The sequence below is a fragment of the Peromyscus leucopus genome, chromosome 19 (assembly GCF_004664715.2).
Source record: "Peromyscus leucopus breed LL Stock chromosome 19, UCI_PerLeu_2.1, whole genome shotgun sequence".
Taxonomy (NCBI): domain Eukaryota; kingdom Metazoa; phylum Chordata; class Mammalia; order Rodentia; family Cricetidae; genus Peromyscus; species Peromyscus leucopus.
In genome coordinates, this window is record NC_051079.1 from 41,169,591 (window position 1) to 41,190,415 (window position 20,825).

General features: G+C 41.5%; 1 protein-coding gene across 1 annotated transcript in view; it reads left to right on the forward strand.

Annotated features, from left to right (window-relative positions):
- The first annotated feature begins 2,253 nt into the window (after positions 1-2,253).
- Positions 2,254-20,825, forward strand: part of Csnk1g3 (casein kinase 1 gamma 3) — an 86,485-nt gene continuing 67,913 nt past the window's right edge. The window contains exon 1 of the mRNA XM_028871838.2: positions 2,254-2,512. The gene's annotated coding sequence lies outside the window, so the exon portion shown is untranslated. The remainder of the gene's footprint in view (positions 2,513-20,825) is intronic.

Genomic DNA, 20,825 nt, shown 5'->3' on the forward strand with positions numbered 1-20,825 from the left:
AAGAAAAAAATGACTGTGTCATCTGGCTTTGCTTCGAAAGGTTTTAATAAGCATCTTAATCTCATAATTTCCGGCTTATAACCTACTGAGATCCCTCTTTCTCCTGCTTGGAACCTCATTTCTTCAGGAGGAGGGAAAATGGCCACCTTTGCTTTCCATAGTACACCATTTTCTCTTTGCCACACAGCAAAGAACTGGTAGGAAATGGGAGAAACTTGACAAACGGAAGTTTTCAGTGTGCTATAAAAGGCTGCGACTACCTGAGCACGTAAACAAAAAATATCAGCCGAGGGTATGAGCCTGAAGAATGGCTGCGTCAGGTTGAGCGACACAAGCAATCTGCATTGGCTTGCAAAACAGCAGGCTGGACAGCACACACTGTCTGCTGTGTGGAGACACGATGCTCTGAGGAGCTGGGTTGAGATGTCTTTGGTTTGGCTTTCCCTTTGCCGATACAAACTATTTTCATTGTTGACTTTGTTTTTTTTTTTTTTTCCTTACAAGTTATTGGGAGAGGCTGAAAACTTAATTCCTACCTAGATTTCTTGCTGGTTTCAATTCAGGAGTTTCCAGTCAAATGTCCATGAAAAATATTTACTTAAGTGTTAGAAATGTAAACATTCTCACCCACATCCAATTAAAACATATTTAATCCACGTATTTATATTTGTGGTCCAATTTGAGGGTTGGCATTATTTATCGAAACTTGGCCTGGCCTGGTGACTCAGGCCTGTGATTCCAACCGTCTAGGATGCTGAGGCAGGAGGATAACAAAGTCAGAGTCTGCCTTGGCTACAGAGTGAGTTCAATGCAAGCAAGCCTGGGCAATTTAGAGAGAATGTCTCAAAAAATAAGAGGGCTTTAGATGCCTCAGTGATAGAGCATTTGCTTAACCTCAGATACGGTGATTTATCTGAGGTAGATAGCATATAATGGCTGGCTGGCAGTGAAGGGCAATGTATTTTATAGACATTTCTCTTCCGTTTATTGAGATGAGTTTAGCTCCATTTCTTTTCTAGTACTGGGTCCTTGGAAGATCAGTTTTTTAGACCAGAGACTTTGGGATATGTTGTTGGAGGAGATGCATTATTACCTATGTCTGGACATGTATAAATCTTACCTGTTCCCCCAACATACCTGCCCCCTTACTATGGACTTAATTCCTGAAGGCTAGTTAAGATTCTGTTACTAAGTCTCAAGTCAGCCCCAGCTGCCTTAGCTCCAAAGTGCACCCAGCCACCTACCTGCCTGTTTTAGCCTCCCCAGTAGCTGGGATCACAGGGTTGTGGGGCTGCGCCTGGCTGTACTGTATTACTCAGTGATGGTGTGTGTTACTCATGAAGCAGTGTTTAACGAAGAATATAACCCTGTGCCCTTTCAAAGTGGCCAGAGTGGCCTGGGAGGTGGATTCCGAAACCTCTGATGCCAGTTTTGAGCTTGACAACTTAATGATCTGAGTCACGCTTAGTGTCCGTACTCCTAGGGGCTGCATTTGGAAAAAAAAAAAAAAAAGGCCATCACATCTATGACACAGTATTAGCTCAGGGGATGGAGACCTGAGCTCACAAATGTGAACCACAAACCATAAATCTAAGCATCCCGAATCCGTGGTATAGCAGCACTTGGGGTCAGAAAGAGGTGGATCCTGATTTGTTGGCATCAGGAGGGTCGTCCAGACCCTGCTCAAGAAGGCCTTGATACCCTGGCTGGGCAACGGTGCCCTGAACGCTCTGTGCCTTGATGCTCAGCAGCAGCATTTCCGTAGCTCTCCCCGTTCTCTGCAGACCTGGCTTAGCCTGCCTCCCACGGCTTCAGCTGGAAGCCACCAGGGACCTACAACCGCTCCCCTCTCGCGCGCCGCTCGCGCGGAGGCGGGGCGGGGCGGGGCTTAGACTTTCTAGGTCCTGCCAGCCAATGAGCGCGTGGCCTCCTTTCCGGCCGGCGAGCCAGCCAATCCGCGCCGGCCGGTGTCATCTTCGGCTCCGCTCGGCTCTTTTCGCTGATGCGGGCAGCTTGGGGGCCTCCGCGGCTGGAGAGACGACGAGACGCTTTCCTTTTTTTTTTCTCTTCCCCCCTTCTTTTCTTTCTTTTTTTTTTTTCCTCCTCTCATGTGTTCACTTCCGGGTCCGGTGCCGCTCCGGATGCTCGAGGCCGAAGGATGTTTGACCTCCGGATAAGCGAGGCGCCGCCGTGCATTCATTCCCGGTTGCATCGGTGGCCACAGCCGCGGCCCGGACGGCGACTCGGCGCTCAGCGGCGGCAGTAGGAGGCGCCGGGCGGCGGCGGCGGCGGTGGTGGCGGCGGCGCCGGCGGCGGCGCGCAGAGCCAGTAGACGCGGGCCGGGCCTTCCCCCCCCTTCGCTCGCTCGCTCGCCCGCCCGCTCGCGCCTTCCTTGCCCGGCCTCGTTCATCATCTTCTGCGGCCGCCGCCGGCGGCGGGGATGTGCCGGCGCTGACGGGCGGGCGGACGCGCGCGCCGGGCCGAGCCCGCTGCCCGCGGCGGCGCCTCTGAGGTAAATTCCGGTCGGCGGAGGCCCGCGGGCGGGCGGGCGGCCGGGCGGAGGGCGAGCCGGCGAGCCAGCCAGCCAGCCAGCCAGCCAGGGGCGCGGGCGGCGGGCGAGGCCGGGGCTGCGGGCCGGGCTGGGGAGGGGCCCGGCGGCCGCGCGGCTTGCCCGAGCTCCGGGGCGGCAGGGAGGAGGCGGCGCGGAGCAACTTCCCCCAGCCGAGGAGACGGCGGCGGCGGCGGCGGCGGCGGCGATGGAGCGGTGTGCCCGAGCGAGCCTTCCGCCGACTCCGAACTTGGCCGAGCCGTTCGGGGCGGGGGAAGGCGGCGCCGTGCCTGCCGTGGGCTCCGGGGTCGGGCTGGTGTGTTTACCGGCTCGCGGCGGCGGCGGGGGTGTGGGGGGGAGGAGGAGGCACCGCATGTGTTGGGTGCGGGGCAGTGATGGAGATCCTGGGTGCTGCTGGGGTCGGGGGAGGTCGGGCCGTGTGCCGGCCACCATCGCTCCCGATCGCCCACCCCGCGTCTCAGGACGAAAAGTTAAAGGGGTGAGGGAGAAGTCCTGAGTGGCAGCAAGCGACTGTTGCTCCGGGCTGGGAAGGAGTTGGAGCTGTGTTGGGATGGAGTGTCCGGGCTTAGGTCAGTGCCCCCTTTGGGCATTCTGTTCAACGTGTGTGTGCCTGATAGTAGGAGATGAGATACCTTTGGAAAATAAACGGACGAAGACAAACTGTTTTCACCCTTGCAATGATACTTGGTGTTCGACCACGGGTAGAGAGATCGAACTGTGAGAGTGGGATGCAATCAACAAATTTAAATGTATGCTTCTGTGAAGACGCTTTCCCTGTAGACACAGCGTGGAAGAAAAAAATAGTCACAAAGTTGTGTAAGAATAATGAAAATTAGACGTGAGACTGGTTTAAGAAATATATGTACTCTGACAAAAATCAAATGCTTTGCTTCATTTTAATTGCTTATTTTTGAGATGTGCTTACGGTGTTTTATAATGGTTACCTAACTTGGCTTTCACTGTGATTCTGTCCCAAGATAAGCTGTCCATATTATGTATATTAGGTTTCTAGCTGCACAAAAATTAATATTGTATTTATAGGCCCTGGAAGAAAGGTGTTATTAAGTACATTGTGTGTCTTTCACCTACATTCTTAGTACACTGTATAGATAGTTTTGCTTTAAGTGAGCTTTCATTTCTGGATATGTATGCATCATGTAGAAGGACTTCATACAGGACTTGGGGACAGAAAGGTTTTATTATTTGTTTAGGTATTCATTTTGGAACTTTGAGACAGAGTCTGACTACATAGTTTGGGTTGGACTTGAATTCTTTATCCTCCTGCTAAGGCCTCGTGAGTGTTAGGATAACCAGCAAGTGTTCACTTGCTTTTAATGTTGATATGGATGAGACTTTTTTTGAGATTGTGGGAGATCTGGAGGAATGATTATTGATGATTTATGTGCTCCATGACACCCCCCCCTTTTGTCAGCTTAAAAATTAATGAATTATGTAATTATTGACATTTTCATTATTAGATTTGCAAATGTTAATGTATAACATAGACCTTCCAAACACGAAAGTCATTTGTTACTCTTTTCAAAATAAAGTACTGGGATTAGAATCAAATGTTAATTTAATGAACTCATCCCTTTACCACTTGATGTTATTAGAAAAACAGGTAGAATTATGAAGATGAATGAGACTCTAGCTCCCTTCAAGGGAGAAGCAGGCATGGTCACAAATAATTGCAACACAAGCTTCCTGTAGGTTTTATTAGAGTGGGTAGAAGCATGGGGTGCGTGTGAAAGACACTAATTTGGAGGGAGTTATGAATGAGCGTGGAGCTGTGGCACTGTGTTTGGGCCTTAAATATTCTCATAGGCACAGGAGACTGGGGACAGTACTTTTCCAAGTGAAGGGCAGGGGGCGGGCACTGTGGTGGCTGGTGATAGAGCACCTGTTGGGCTGGATGCTAAGCTGCTGTGGAAGAGGAGGCTGTGGAAGTAGGTGGAGAGCAGGCCATGGTTCCGAATGCCTCCTATTTAACAGTGAGTCAGTTTGAGGTGTGAAGGTTCAAATGTAGCTCTTCCGTGGTGTCAGGAGGAAGACAAGTAAGAATGCTGTGTTTAAGGAAACAAATTATAACCCAAGAGTGAGCTGGCTATCACCTATGCTACCGAAGGGGAAACTGGTGAATACAATGGACATCAGTTTATACACGGCTTTATAATTTTTCTTTACTTACATTTGATTATGGGTGTGTCTGGTAATCAGGTAATTGGTTTTACATGGAATAAATCAGGGCTATAAAAATGACTCAGGAAGAAATGGGAAACTCTCCAATTATTCCTGTGTTCCCTGTGATCCATCCTGTCATCTTCTCCCTGCTGGGAACAGAACAGATCATTTTCTATGCTATAGTTTTTGGTTCAGTTCTTTTCTCTTTCCCAGAATAGAACAAGTATTGGTTTAATTATAAAGGGCATCCCCAAACAATATATACAGTTAAATAAAGGGAGTACTGACATATTAAATAACACAACAAAATGCAGGCCATTGCATAATCTGTTACTGTGAATGCATTTGAAGGTGAGATTTGCTGTGGATAAAATATCATGAGAAAAAAATCTACACATGAAGAAAATTAACTGTAATAGGTGGTAAAATGGAAATAACCACGGTTCCAGGTAAACATGTATGAGGTTTTTAGTCATCTTAAGATCAGTAGACTCTAAAATAATTTAACCCTCAAATCGCTATCCAAGTAGTGCTTAGAAAAATACCACCCTCATACCATCAGTTTCTGAGTGCTTGTAAAAAAGTGAACCATGTTACAGTGAAGTTTTTTTTCCTCTTTCTAATTTCTCTCAGTACTAACAAGACCTAGATTGTGACCGAATTTATATTATAAACCTCCTCCTAAAAAGCAAAACTAGCCACAGTTTACTTTTAAGTTTACTTCGTGTAAGACCACTTTGAACTCTTCTGGGGGATTAAATGATGGGACTCCCATTTTGAGAGCAAAGAAGTCTAAGTGATTTTAAGTAAGCTGTTGAAAATATATTTTGGGAATGGCAGTGTATATTTGAGTCCTCCCCCCCCTAACTTCACAGTCAACCAATATTGTTTTTTCTTCAACTTTCATATTCTTTTTGTCTTTATTCAAGCAGTTGGCATTAGTAATATTATTTGATACTGTTAGTATGTTCCAGTGTTGGCTCTTTAAGAAGAAAGTTGGTACTTTCTTTGGAAGTGGGATCTTGGGGATATAAGTCTTTTTTCCAGTTGCAGGGAACCTATAGGCTCAGAAAACAGAGTTTCAGTGACAAGCATTCTCTTTGTGTTGACCCACAAGATAGAATCATACTTGGGGCCTTATTTTTGGAATCAAGTATGCATTTGTTAATGAGGAATGACTGGAGGACCTGGGAACGTCTTAGAAAATATGTAATAAGGTGGGGATATAGCTCAGTGGTAGACTGCTTGCCTCAAATATTGAAGGAGAGAGGTGTGTGTGGGGATTATTTTTAGATACTCACTGTTAGGCATGTTTTCCTAGCTCACTTCTCAAAGTTGGAGTTTAGAAACTGTGTTTTCCCTTCTATTATGGGACCTGGGGTTAGCACCTACTGATTATGTTCCTAGACTATAAGTGGTTATTTCTTCTCATCCATTCCAGTCTCTCACCTTAGCATTCCTAACAATGAGTATTGGTGTTTTCTGGGTAGAAAGAAATACATTTTGGCCATTTTCTTTATTAATAATATAAAACCTAGTTAGAATTAAGTTTAATAAATTTGTGGCTGAATCATGTCAACTTTTTTTAATAGCTTTCAGTGGTTTAAGACGAAGACATCACATTAGTTATACCAGTTGTTTTTCTTTAACTGCTTTATGCCTTTTTCACTAGTATAGTAATGTTAGACTTGAAGTTGTGTTCAAGTTTTTATTTGCATTTAGCCAATTCTGGATTGCCTAGAAATACTTTCTTTAGCTTCTAGCTACATTTGGTGTGTGTGTGTGTGTGTGTGTGTGCTGGGGAAAGGGGAGGAGAGGAGATGGAGGGTAGGGTTGGCCCTGCCGGTATGCTATTCATGGAGACTTCGCAAACGGTTGTGAAGGTACCGAGGTCTGATGCCTATAGATCTTCATTTCAGAGCTTGCTGATATGGATCAGTTGTTAGAGGGCTGATTGGTGTGTAGACTAACCAAAGACTCTTGGGAAGACTCATTGTAGGAGAATGCCTCTTAAGTGACCTCTGTTTAAACCCACTCATGAGTTTAAATGATACTACTGCCTTCTCCTGTTGGAAGTAACGAGCAAAGCCCATGCTGCGTGGGGTGGCAGTAAGCTACTCTAGTTTCCTCTTGAACTTTCATTCCTCCCACTGTCCCTCCTGAGAATCATTTGTGTTTATGCTCCACAAACCATCGGTGGCACTTATATTTGATTTTGTAATCACACATTGCAGTAAAACCTTGTTCAGCAAATTCAGAGGTTAGAAACGTGTTTGTATGAGAACCGTTTGGCTGTGTTGGAAACAACAGTGTAGCAAAACCAGTTACAGTTGAAATATGGGGGTGGGGGCATGAAATGATTTTAATCCAGGACAATCATAGGAAGGCTGCATTAAGTGTTGTGAGATCCAAGAGTGCACTGTAAATGGACCTTGTCTTGTTTTAGCTGTAGTAAATTATTTAGTGTCTATGGGGTTTTTGTTGTGGTTCTGCAGATTTAAATTTTTTCTCTCTAAAGCTAATTTACAGCTGTTGATAAACTAAAGAGGAATCTACTAAAATCTAATCTCCTACTTACACTAGCTTTAAGACTTACTTAGTAATATCTCTTAACGACTGTTCTTTGTTTTGTTTTATTTTTTGAGATGATTTCAATCTGTAATGCAAGGTTGCCTGGAATTCACTATGTAGCTCAGGTTGATCTTGAACTTTAAATCTTCCTGTCACCTTCCCAAGGCTAGGATTATAGGCTTGAGCCACTTTGCCTGGTTGCATTTTCTTTTTAAAACAAGAAGGAAATTTGGGTATTCCTGAACCAACCAGAAGGTCATTTCTCAGAATAAGTTGGTTAAACTCTAGTCACGTGACTAATGTTGGTCTCATATAGTTTGCACAGCACTTGACCAGATTTCGTATGCTTTTGTTTTCAGCTTTTATACAGCATCAGCGTTGAAATAGAGCCTTATCATTTCAGTAGCTCTTCAAGTGAAGTAGGGACTGCTAGGTGAAGTGGTAGGTGAGGTTGTTCTTAGAAAGTAAAAATACCACTCCCTTGATGTGTATCGGGAACACTTGAATATGATGCAAAGCATGCTTGTCTGATGGCTTATGATTGCTATGCTGACCTGCCTAACTTAGCTGAAGTTGGAAAGGAGAATTTGCAGTTGAAAAAATAACAAGGTTCAGGTTGAGAAAGAGGCAGGGAGATGCTGTTTTTGTGGCTTCCATTGCTTCAGAAGGCTGAAATGCAATGCACTGAAGTGCAGCATTGAATTGGGATGGCTCAAGGCTGTCTTGAGTAGTTGTTTGCCTTTCTGTGACTGTGCTGACTCTTGCCTGTGCTCTTGATGTATCTTAGGCTGCTATCATCACATCGGAGATGTGTATTGGCAGAGGAGGGAGTGGAGCTTGCTTACCTGCCCTCCTTCATCTTGTCCCTTCCTCCCAAATCAAAGAAATCTTAGCATTGGCTTACCAGCATAGTTTTTCCTTCATATTTTATTGATCAGAATTAATGGTGTATCTGTTTTATCCAGTTGGGACAAGGGAAATAGAGTTATGTTTGGTGTCTACTAGTCAGGATATACCCCTTGCCCTGCAGTTACATAGTGGAGAGAGGATATTTTGAAAATAGTGTGAGGAGGAAGAATGGGAGAAATGGATATTAGAGATGTAATCAATAGTGACCATTATATCTGCTTGTTTTGAGACTGAAATAAATAATGCATGTAAATGCACTTTGAACTCCATGGTGGTTGTTATACAGATGCAGTGGATGGAGGGCTAGAAAGCTTCCATGGTGCTGTCTTAAATATACTCTGGCTGAATATTTTTCAGCACTAAAAATACTACTAGTTTTTAAATTTACCAACTTGACTCACTAAAATAGGTTATTCAAGTAGTAAGATTCTATGTTTTACATGGCACTCTTGAAACTATTCTAATTTCAAATCAAAACATTTCATGACTACATTTATTTAATTATTTACCAAATTGCTGCCCTCTGGTCCTTGTTCAAAATCCTGCCTACACCTTTGATCTCAGTAGACTGCTTTGTTTCTTATACCAAGTGGAGAGGAAGCTCTCTGTGGAAAGAAAAAAAAAAAAAGTCAGACAAGCTTGAAATTGTGGAGTCTCAATGACAGGAAGAAAGGGTGGTGTCTTACCAAATTTGAGAACAGGAGACGGTGGTGGTGGGGTGGGGAGGCGTGGGAGAATCACACAATTTTAAAGCTGAGTGAGTCATGGGAAGGTTGAGTGAAATATTGATGTCATGCACTTGATTAGTAGAACTCTCATCTCCAAATTACTAGTATCATACACTTCTGACCACCTGGTGGGAGGCCATAAAAGTAGTCTTGTCTCTATGGCAGATTTGGGCTGTGACTGCAGATCAGCCAGCCAGGCATTTCTAGGATGGGTACTTGGTTCTTAGTTTTTGGAAGCATTTAACCCAAGGGTTTTTTCTCTAAGTAACAGATTCTTTTCATTCCCTTCAAATAAGCAGCAGTGACAAACACTAAGGTGCACATCTGTGTGACGTACACTCACTGGATAATCTCAAGCTTGACCTGCTCCAGTGAAAATGCAAGCAGAATGGGGATAGAAGGCTTACATATTTTCATTCTGAAGAAAGCTATAGTAGACAGTTCCTACCTTCATTGTATGCGAAGGAAAGGCACAGATACGTACATGTGTTCATATATTTACTAGTTATCTCCCAGAAGAATGTTAATGGAAGTTATTTATAAGTGATATTGTTTAGAATTATTGTTATTTTTCTCTCTTTAGTATTTTTCTGTACTTGAATTTCCAGTATGTCTGTGCATTCCTTCATCCAAAAAATGTCTTTTTGTTTGTTTGTTTGTTTGTTTGTTTTTTGAGTAAAGAGAATAGATTTCTAGTGAGGAATGTTTTCTGCCAGCTTAGGTATTTTTACACATAATTTTACTGCCATCATGTAATACCGTGAAATAAATGTTCCTTAAATGTATTGGTACATACTTTGTGATTCTCTTAAAGTTTTGAGTTGTGTGTGAGAGTGTGTGTGTGTGAGTGTATGTGTCTGTATATATTCACATGTGTATGTGTGTGTGAGTGCACTTGCCTGGAAGTGTGCTTGTACAGGCTAGAGTTCAATCAACTTCAGGTACCTTCCTCTCCACCGTGTCTGTCACTGGACCTGGAGCTTGCTATTTGAGCTCCACTGGTTGTCTGGGAGCCCTGGGGTCTGCCTATGTGTGTCATGTCCTCTCCACCAGCACCCTGTGCTGGGATTACAGGCGTGTGCTGCTGCCGTGCCTAGCAGTTCCACCCGAGGGCTGGGTATCTGAGTGCAGGTCCTCACGCTCATGCAGCGAGGACGTTACTCACTGTGCCATCTCATAGACCTCTGCAGTTTCAAGTTAAAATTGGCCATGCGATGTGAGAACTTTGGGTATAAATGTACTTTGGAGAAGTAAGAGCTTTCTCAGTATTTTGAAAGGATTGCGTTGTATATTTTTTTAGATTTGTTTTTACAAGAGTACTAGACAGTGTATTAGAATGTGATATATTTAGAGTTAAGATTATGTTCAGAATTTCCTTTGTGAAAAGGGAAGTGAAAATGCTTTTTTCCCTTACACCCAGTCTGTGTCATGTTTATTTTCTATTTCTTTGAAATACTTACTCCAGCAATGAATACTGCATATTCATAAGGTAGGCAACTATGTTTGGTAAAGTAATGGAGAAGAGAGAACATTCATTCTGTTCCACTGGTCTTATGTATGGCTTATGCTGTGTAAACATCTGCCCATGATGTCCTTAAAATGAAATTGTAATCAGGGATTGCCTGGCACCAATTTGCAGGTGTAACTACTAGGCATTAGTTGTTGGGTAGGTGGCATTTGTTGGTACAAAGGTTTATAAAGCATTATTTTGTATTCATTCCTGGAATCTGAAAGTAATATTACCTGAAATACTTACTAAATCTAATTCTTCAAGACATGGAATCTTGTGATACCAATTTTCATTGAAGCAAATGGTTGATTGTTTTCTGATTTCTTTTCTAGCATGCGAATATCAAGGTATATTGTGGCTAAAATATCTTTATATAATTGAGATTCTATAAATTCTTGTTGTTTAGAAGGTATTAGAATGTTGCCAGTTCAAAAAGCTATTCTTTTGTATATTTTCTGATTTGTTGAAAGTTAGTTGATTAAATGAAATATGTATTGTATGCTTTGCTAATTATTTTAATACTGTACTTATAAAAGTTTTTTTGAAGACTGCAAAAATAATTTGTGAGTATTTAGGATGAGAAAAATTAAATAAATGGTTGGGCAGTGGTGGTGCACACCTTTAATCCCAGTACTTGGGAGGCAGAGGCAGGTGGATCTCTGAGTTTGAGGCCAGCCTGGTCTACAGAGTGAGTTCCAGGACAGCCAGGGATGTCTCAGAAAACCCTGTCTCAAAAAAACAAAAACAAAACAAAACACAAAACACAAAAAAAGTCAAATAAGTGAAAATGAATCTTATTCCATAGAATCTCCCTGCTTCCCCATGGTAAGAGCAGAAAAGTTTATTTACAAGATTACGTTTATAGACCTGACAGTGAAATGCGAACACCTTGTTAGGGGATGAGCAGAGAGAAAGGGCCCTGGAGAACATTTTCTATCAGTGGCTTCAGCCCAGATCCCTGCTAACATTTTCATAGGATGTTACCCAACTAGTTTATATTTGAATGTGGTGGTTGAGCCAGAGTGTTGGCATATTTTGGATTTCTATAGGCTATTCCAGTTGGCTGCAAGGTCGAAAAGAACTGATTTCCTCCTTTCTTTATACACCTTTTACCATTAAAAAACAGTGACTTCATGCTATCATTTAAGTGGGGATGAGGTGTGAAGATGCTAAAAGAAATGCATGGGAAGGGCATGGTGGGTCATGGACCTACAGTCCCAGTGCTCAGGAGACCACTTCCGGTGAATTGCCATGAGTTTGTGGCCAACCTGGTCTATAGAATGAGACCAAAATAAACACACACACAGACACACACACACACACACACACACACACACACACACACACACACACACACACACACACACACACAGACACAGACACACACAGCTATTACCCAGAGGATCAAGTTAAAAAAGTGACTTCTCAGAGCATCGGACCCAGCTTCCTTGGTGAGGCATATTTGTATCACAATAGTAATTTTTGGTAAGCATAGCATCAAAGCTAGAACATTTAAGATAGCCTGTAAAGCTTTTTAAAGGGAAATTTATCAAGATGAAATTACAGCAGCAACTAGGGAGTACCCTTGGAAGTATCAAGAATTAAGTAATATAAATATATCTCTAAAATGATCTTTAAAGAATGCTTGCTAATTAAAAGTTGCTCATTTTATGTTATATTAATCATATTTACAAAATCATTGTTTTTTTTGTAGTTTTTTTCTTTCTTTCTTTTTTCTTTTTTTTTTTTTTTAAGTTTTTGAGACAGAATCTTAATGTATAACCCAGACTGCAAAACTTTGAATTTCTTTTCTTAGCTGCTAAGTGCCAAAGTGACAGGAGTCTCCTTGGGGACAGAAGAGACTTCAGTGGTCATGTAGTAGACTGTACTTCCTCGTTCTCTTGTGTATCATGGCTAACAAGTACCTCTGAGTTTTCTTCAGTAGAAATAGTTTTATTTCAGTAGTAGTATATTTATATTGTATTGTCTATATTGAGTATAGTTAGGAAATGTATACACATTAATACACTGTGATAATAATAGGTGTGTATAGGATCCTTTTGTCATTGATGACTACTTAAGTCCTTTTTTGTGTCTCATTTGATGCTAACTTTTGGCTCAGGAGTAGCCTTACTCGTTACAGCACTTCTGGACTGACAGAATGGGAGCAAGCCTTTTCTTTTTTTCTTTTTCTTTTTTTTTGGTTTTTCAGGACAGCCAGGGCTTCTCTGTGTAGCCCTGGTTGTCCTGGAACTCACTATGTAGACCAGGCTGGCCTTGAATTCAGAAATCTACTTGCCTCTGCCTCCTGAGTGCTTAGGATTAAAGGTGTGTGCCACCACTGCCCAGCAAGGGAGCAAGCCATTTTATGCATTCAGTTTGGTTCCAAAACACACACACACACACACAAAAACACACACACACACACACAGAGCATGGTGGCAAGTTTTTGCTATTATTCTATAAATTATAAGGATTAGATTTCTAAAAACTATCCTGATATTTAAGAATTTGTGGCAGAGAGCTTTTAACATTGCATACATAGGATTTGGAGAGCATGTTATTTATGAGTTATGAGTGACTTTTGGAGATTATTTTTAGTTCAGCAAAATAATACAGTACCATGGTAAAGTCGACACGCAATAGAGTAATGAGCACTTTTCCAGGACTACAGTTTGTTACTAATAATTTTACTATACAAAATGTTCTAAAATACTAATTTATTTTTTGGCATGGATTGACTTGTTTTAAAAATTCAAAATCTGTCCTGAGATGTTATCATTAGTATTCTTAAAAATTTTTAAATTGTGTATATGGTGTGTGTGTGTGTGTGTGTGTGTGTGTGTGATTGTGTGGTGTTTATGCATGTGCTGTGATGTGTGTGGAAGACGGGGGACAACTCTGTTAGTTCTTTCCTTCTAGCTTTTGTGAGTCTGGAGATCCAGTTCAGTTTGCCATTCTGTCATGACAGGATCCATTGTATGATGAGCAGTCTGGCTGGCCCTTTAGGTGGTTTTTTTTTTTTTTCAGTATTCAGGAGCCAATCCAGGGTCTTGTGCATGGTAGGCAAGCAATCTGCCAGCTGAGGTATATCCCTCATCCTAAAATGTTACTCTTACTTCCTTATTTTATATATTTGTAGGTTTCATTATAGACTTGGCAAATGTGTGATTTTTTTTTTTCTTTGTAAATGTGTTATCCAGTCCTTACTGGGGTGTGTGCAGACTCTATATTACCTGTCAAAAATCCTGAGACTTTCTGAAAACTAAAAAAGGTGACTGCAAGCAAGAAGTTTGAAAGGAGCTGTGTGGACTTGGATGGATTTGCATCTGCTTCTTAACAGAAACTACTTACTAGGAGTGTTTGTATATTACTTCCCTGGATAGTTTCAGTAGATGCAAGTTAATATTTTTTGTTTTCTTTCTTGTAAGTTTATGCTCATCAAAAGGACTTTACTTTAATCTGAATCAGTTTCTTTAACAGTTATTGGGAGTCCCTCTCCTGACTGCATGTCCACTTTTTCCTGCTTTCTTTAGTCCTCTCCTTACCGAGTAGCTAACCCTGGATCTTGGGCTTGACTGAGGTCCCAGAAGCATAGTGTAGTTAGGATGCTCAGTATGGAACTGGTTAAGTCTGGGCTTAGCTGAATGTTCAGGTGCTTTCTCTTTAGTCTCCAGGAATATATCAAGGGTATTGCCCACGATAGCTTCATGTCAGAGCACCTGCAAAGCAGTCCTCTTTTTTATACATTTTGACTCTGCTCCAGCCCCCCTTAATGACAGAGTCAAGGGTGTGGTTGTAATGTCTGTTTTAGTTCCTTGAACTTCCTTAATTTGTTTTTAAGTCACTGCTGTAAATATCTTTATACCTATTTTAGCTCCCCTTGCTTTCTAATCCTTGTCTTCTTGGTTAGCTTGATATTTTTCCCCCTTCTTTCTTGTAATCTTCTCATTCCTCCCTCAAAATAATGCTCCTCAAGAAACTTAAAATTATGGCATTCTGTATCAGAATTTTTTTTGCTATAAAGAAACAAATCTGCATTTAAAAGTCTTGTAGGCACTTGCTGTCGGGGAATGGCACTGATTGTGAGGTATGGTGTTCTGTGTATATGTTCTTCTTGCTCTCTTTTCATTCTGAAGGGTATGGGTCAGTGAACACTGCTGTCATGTGCTTTGTTACCTGTGTTTTTGAGTGTACCAAGACACCAGGTGTTTGAAGGTGTACATCCTGGAGTGAGCATGTTGAACCTCGTAGATAGCCGACTTCTCTACTTAAATACAAGACCTAGAACTTAGGGTGTGGTTCTGTACACTTGGCATGTGTTCAGAAAGCACTGGACCTTTGTTGTAGTACATGGTACACATTATATTACTGCCTGTTTAAGCACCCTGTCAAAAACTGGACATGTCTTATTTAATTTCTTTGTTTCCATGTTTGGCCTATAATAGGCCTCTAATGGCTGTGCATTTGTTGGATAAATAGATTGTTTCATCTTTCTATTGGGAAGATTAGCATTTTAAAAATTACATGTGTGTTTATGAGCATGCATTTATGCACTCATAGATGGGTAGGTCCTATCATTCTCAATATTATTTCTTTAAGACAAGGTTTCTCTGAACCTGAAACTATCCCATCTGTACCTCCCACAACACTGACTGGGGTTACAGGCACATGAAGTCACCAGCTTTTTATGTGGGTCGAGTTCAGACTCAGGGCCTCATGCTTATGCAGCAGGCAGTCTTACGTCCTGAGCCATTTTTCTAGTCCTCCAGCTTTTACTTTAAACATTTATTTCTAGAGTAAGCTTATTAGAATTATTTAAAAGAAAGTAACATTTAAGAGCTTTTATTGTTCAAATAAGGTAGTATATGTATGTTGTTATCATTCGCGGTGTCTTTTAAGTACTGGGGATTGAAGATGGGGCAGTGTACATGTAAGCAAGTGCTCTACTATTGAGCCATATCCCTTGCCCTCTTTTTATTTGTATTTTGAGGCAGGGGCTCACTAACGAAGTTAACCAGGTGTCCTTGAACTTGTAAAAAGCTCCTATTCATCCTGTCATAGTGCTGGGATTTATAGACCCAGACTTTCTAAGCCCGGCTTTTTTTTTTTTTTTTTTTTTCCTTTTTCTTTTTGGATTGTAGCATTTTGGAGAGTCAGAATTGCAGTATTAAAGACCTTTGATCAATGAGATATTATTTTATTTCTCATATTGTGTCTTGGAACTATAAATTGCCTTACAGCTTTATGGTCAGCATTCTGTCCCTTTATTCAGAAAAGAATTGGCTATGTGGATTAATACTCCCAAATTTCTAAGAACATTTTCATTGATCATTGATTATTCTTTGGAACAGTTTTTAATGTGTTCTATTATTGGGAAGAAAAGTTGAGTAGCATTACTTCTGCTTTTGAGGACATCAGATTAACAAATTGGAGTATCTCGATACTAAATAACATTGTTCTCTATGCTTCCTTAACATGGACAGTGAAATGCAGAGGTTTGATTGGATTCAGTTTCCGATGCTTTGCTTCTATTGGAAAGATTTGAACATTCTTCTATGATATTAACAATCATTCCTCATCTTTGTTTAGTTTCATTATATTCACCAGGAGTCATATAATGGTGACTTATTCTTTATTCTTGTTAATTCTTGTTCCTTATTCATTTATTAGATGAAGGTGTGAGTGAGTGAGTGAGTGAGTGAGTGAGTGAGTGTGTGTGTGTGTGTGTGTGTGTGTGTGTGTGTGTGTGTGTGTGTGTGTAGGCCAGAGACTGACATCTGGTCTCTTCCTTACTTGTTCTCCATTTTGTTTTTGAGAGAGTGTTTCTCACTGAAGCTGGCTCTCAGGATTTGGCTAGACTGGCTAGCCAGCAAGCCCTGGGGATCTTCCTGTCTCCGCCTCCCTAGTGCTAGGATTGTGGGTGCATGGTATCATTCCTGGTTTAGTTCAAAGACTGTACTGGGGCTTAAATTTAGCTCCGTGCACTTACAGAGCAAGCACTTACCCCCCCCCCCCCCAGTGCTCTCCAGCCCTGGAATACTTTTTTTTATAAAGCCAGTGCTTCCATGTTTCTCTCACTGTGTTGCCCAGGTTGGTCTACAGTTTAAGATCCTCCTGCCTCAGATGCAGTGTTTAGCTTTTTATTTGCGTGCTGGAGATCTGAACTCAACTCCTTGCTTGTGTGACTGAACCATCTTCCCAGCATGAGGTGGAATACTTTCAATGAGAAGATTTTCATCAGTTAGAGGAGATTTTTACACCCCCCCTTTTGACTATTTGAGCATTCCATATTTGCAAATTTTCCTAATTGTTAGCATTTATTTGTAACCTGAAAATTAATACGCCTGCTGCTATTCCAGTGAGTCACAAACAGGAGCATACAAAAGTAGAAAAAACTTTGATCGAGTCAGTGTGTGTTCCCAGCTGAGGTTAAATAAGGTGACTCAGTCTCCTGGTTTTGCTTTTCATAACGAGTCCTTTCCTTTCCTTTTTCCTTTTGTGATTTTGTTTAAAATGACCCCAGACCTACTACTGAAGTGCTGAATGATGTTCCTAAGCACAGGAAAACTGGTGTGTCGTGGACAAAATAAGTAAGTTAGTTCGGGTGCAGATATAAGTGTAATGTTGTAAAGTGCTTTAAAACAGAAACATACATAAAGTAAGTTGGTATATTAGTTGGTTGATTGAACTTTTGTTACAAAAGAAAGAGTCTGGAAAAAACCTTAAATGTATTTTTCCTAGGAACAGTGGTTCAGTGTTTGATTATTCTGTATTTGCACTAACCTGATAAAACATTGTGAATCAGATGTTTGATTTTGATGAACAGAAGAATTTTTTTGACTTTCCTGATGAACAGAAGTAAAGATTTTTTAATGACTATAAAAGGTATACTTGAAAAGTTGTAGGTCATGGAAGTATGGATAATATTCACCCCAACTCTTCTGCTTGACTTCCCCATATCCACCTCCTCAGCCCCTTCCAATTTCATGTCTTCTTTCTTTTTTAATAACTCACCAAGTTCAATCTGTGCTGCTCATGTACTCATGGGTGTGGGGCCATCTGCTGGAGTGTGGGTCACCTACCAGGGCCACACCCTTTAGAAAACTGGCTCTCCCTCCCCTAGCAGTTGGCAGTAGCTCTTCAGTTACAGGGGAGGCTCATGAACTCCTCCTCCCTCTCTGTAGTGTGCCGACTGGCTTGATCTTACAGTCACAGCTGCTGTGAGTCCGCAGTGCAGTGGTCCTTGTTATGTTCCAAAGGCACTTTCACGCCTACCTCCTCACCTCTGGTTCTTAGAACCTTTCTTCCCCTCTTCCTTGACAGTCCCTGAGCCTTTGGGGTGTGAGGAGGAGTGTAGTATGCACTTCCTACTTCTGCCTGAGTGCTCTGCTGACACCGTCTTTCCTCTGATTAGTTGAGTTCTGTGCTTGCCATTGCCTGCTGCACAAAGAAACTTCCCCAGTGAGGTTGGAGGGCTGTGGAAAGATGAATTCTCGGGACGGTTCGATACTGTGTCTCTTTAGCAGAATAATAGTAATAAATTCAACGTAGGGGCCTGTGAGCTCTGGAGTCATGGGTTCAGAGTCAGATTTATGGTACTAGGCATGAGTTTTCTAGAGCAGGCCTGGAAACCAATTGGAAAGCAGCAGGTTACATTCATGAGGTCGTTCCTACTGTTGTACCCCTGGGTGTATCTTGCCAGACTAGTTGTTACTGTAATTCAGAGGGTTCCATGGTAGAAGAGGTTTGTTGGAGGGTTAGGCAGGTCAGTTCTGGGACTGGAGAAGTAGTTGATGGAGTGATAAAATATTCCTGTTTCATTTCCAAACTGTAATCAGCCAGTGGTTCTGAGGGCTTCTCTCTCACCATCTTACCTGGAAAGACAATTCTTAAATGGTCAGACTATGAGTCTGATCCGCAGTTCTCTGTATGTAGATAGTACGTGCTTAGAAGACTGGGTAGTTTACAGTTCTGCTGACAGTTGAGACATGTGGGCTTCAGGAAAGATGTATGGGTGTTCATACTCACTTATGAGGGGCTGGAGAGATGGTTCAGTAGTTAAGAAGTTAAGAGCACTTGTTCTTCTTTTAGAGGACCTGAGTCTGGTTCCTAGCACCCATGTCAGGTGTCTCTCACACACTCTAATCTAGCTCCAGGAAATCCATCACCCTCTTCTGGCCTCTGCAGACACCTACACATATGTAGCACACACACATAAACATACACATAAATAAATATAAAAAACAAATCCACTTGTGAAATTGATAACAAAAGACACTGTGTGGACTTCCACACGCTCACATCCTAGTGTATTGGTCTGCTTTCTGTTAGCATTCTGAAAACTTGAAGTTGAATGCTTTTATAAAGAAAGGAAGTTGGCCTGATGAGATGGCTCATTGGCAAAGTGTCTGCTGTGCAACCATAAGATCATGAGTTCATATTCCCCAGATTCTTGCAAGAGATCCAGATGTGGTTGTTGCATACATCCCTAAGTCTATTGCTGGGGAACAGTGGAGGCAGCTGGATTTCTGGAATGTGCTGACTAACTGCTCAAGTCAGTCAGTACTAGTTTCAGAGAGGGAACCCATCTTAAAAAGATAAGGTAGAAAACAATTGAGGAAGACAGCCACAACTTGCCACACGTGTGCACATGTATGCATACACACACGCATAAACGTGATCACACAGACACTATATGCTCACATTTATGCTTCACCCTCCCTCCTCCAATAGAAGTTGATTTAGCTCATAGTTCTAGAGATTTAAGGGCATGCAGATGACATTGGCTTGTTCTGGTGAAGAATTCATTTTGGGTGTCCTTATGGTTGTGGATGGAGCGTCACATGGTGAGACAGGAAACCAGAGGGTAGGGGAAGCTCTTTTATGACACTTGGGAACTAAATTACTTCCAAGGGTTTATCTTGATGACCGTCTAGGTCTGATTTTTTTCTAGGACTGCTTAAAAAAATCACACTATCTTTTAGTATCACACTGGGGACCCAGTTTTCAGCATGTGAGCCCTTGGGGACACGTTCAAACTATACCTATCATGGTGTCTACTTACTTGAGAATAGTCAGATCTAGATGGCTAGAAAATTCTTTTAATTAGACTTACAAATTTTCCTCTGCTGAGGAAGTTTAGAATTTGATAGATTCTTACTTAAAAATTGTCTTCATTGTACCTAATTATAATGTGCTATGATTTGGTATTCCTCTTGTTATATATTAGTTTTAATTGTAGGAATATTTTTGACCACAATCTATAGAAATGTATTTTACCTAAGATCAGTACTCCTTTCTCTTTCTCGAGAGCACACACACAAATGCATGCACGCACACCCACCGTTCATTATAGAACTGAAAGTCTCATTAAACATTATTTTTGGGCCAGGCATGTTGGCTCATGCCTTTGATCCCAGCACTTGGGAGGCAGAGACTAGTGGGTCTGTGAGTTTGAGGTTAGCCTAGTCTAAACCAGTGAGTTCCAGGACAGCCAGGGCTATGTAGGCAGACCCTTTCTCAAAACAAAACAAACAATAACAACAAAAACAATATGATTTTCCTTATTACAGATGTGCACTCTATTTTCTTTTCTAATAGACAGTGTCATTTTAAATAACTGCTGTTTAAGACCCACGAGTTAGTTAGGTGGATCCTACCTCATCCATAGTTGAGAGAAATATAAAAACCAGTTAGTAATCTCTTTTTTCTTTTAAATTTCTTTTCCTCCCTCCCTCCCTCCCTCCCTCCCTCCTTTCCTTCCTTCCTTTTTCTTTTCTTTTTTGCATTTTTCCCTCTTTTAGGTGGTAAGTTTCAAAGGCTAGACAGTCCTGGATCATCTTCATAGGAATGTACAGGGGCATCATTGAAATCCAGTTTCAGAAATATTAAGTCATTTTAGATGATAGGTTCTAAGTCATTTGAGACAATTTTTGTAGTGTGTAATTAAAGAAACTGATGTCCATATTTTTGACATTGCAGCTAATGATTTAACTTTAAAAATAAGTGTTTATTCTTTTTGTAGACAACTATGGTTGGAGTAATGCCAGACCCCAGGAACTGGGGCACTTGCTGCTAACAGCATGTGATGCAGTGGCCAGCCATCACATCGCAAATGTCTCCGTTCATTCACATTTCAGAGAGGCTTGAAGACACATATTCTGAGACAGTTTTTCATAGAGACTGAATAAAGCGTTTGATACCCCAAATGAGCCTTTTTGTAATAAATACATAGTTTTAACTTTCTACTTTTTGAGAATTTTATGCATGAATACTTTTCATCATTTTCACCCTCTCCAACTCCCTCTATGTCCCCTCTACTCCTTTCAAATTCAAGGTCTCATCTTTATTATTT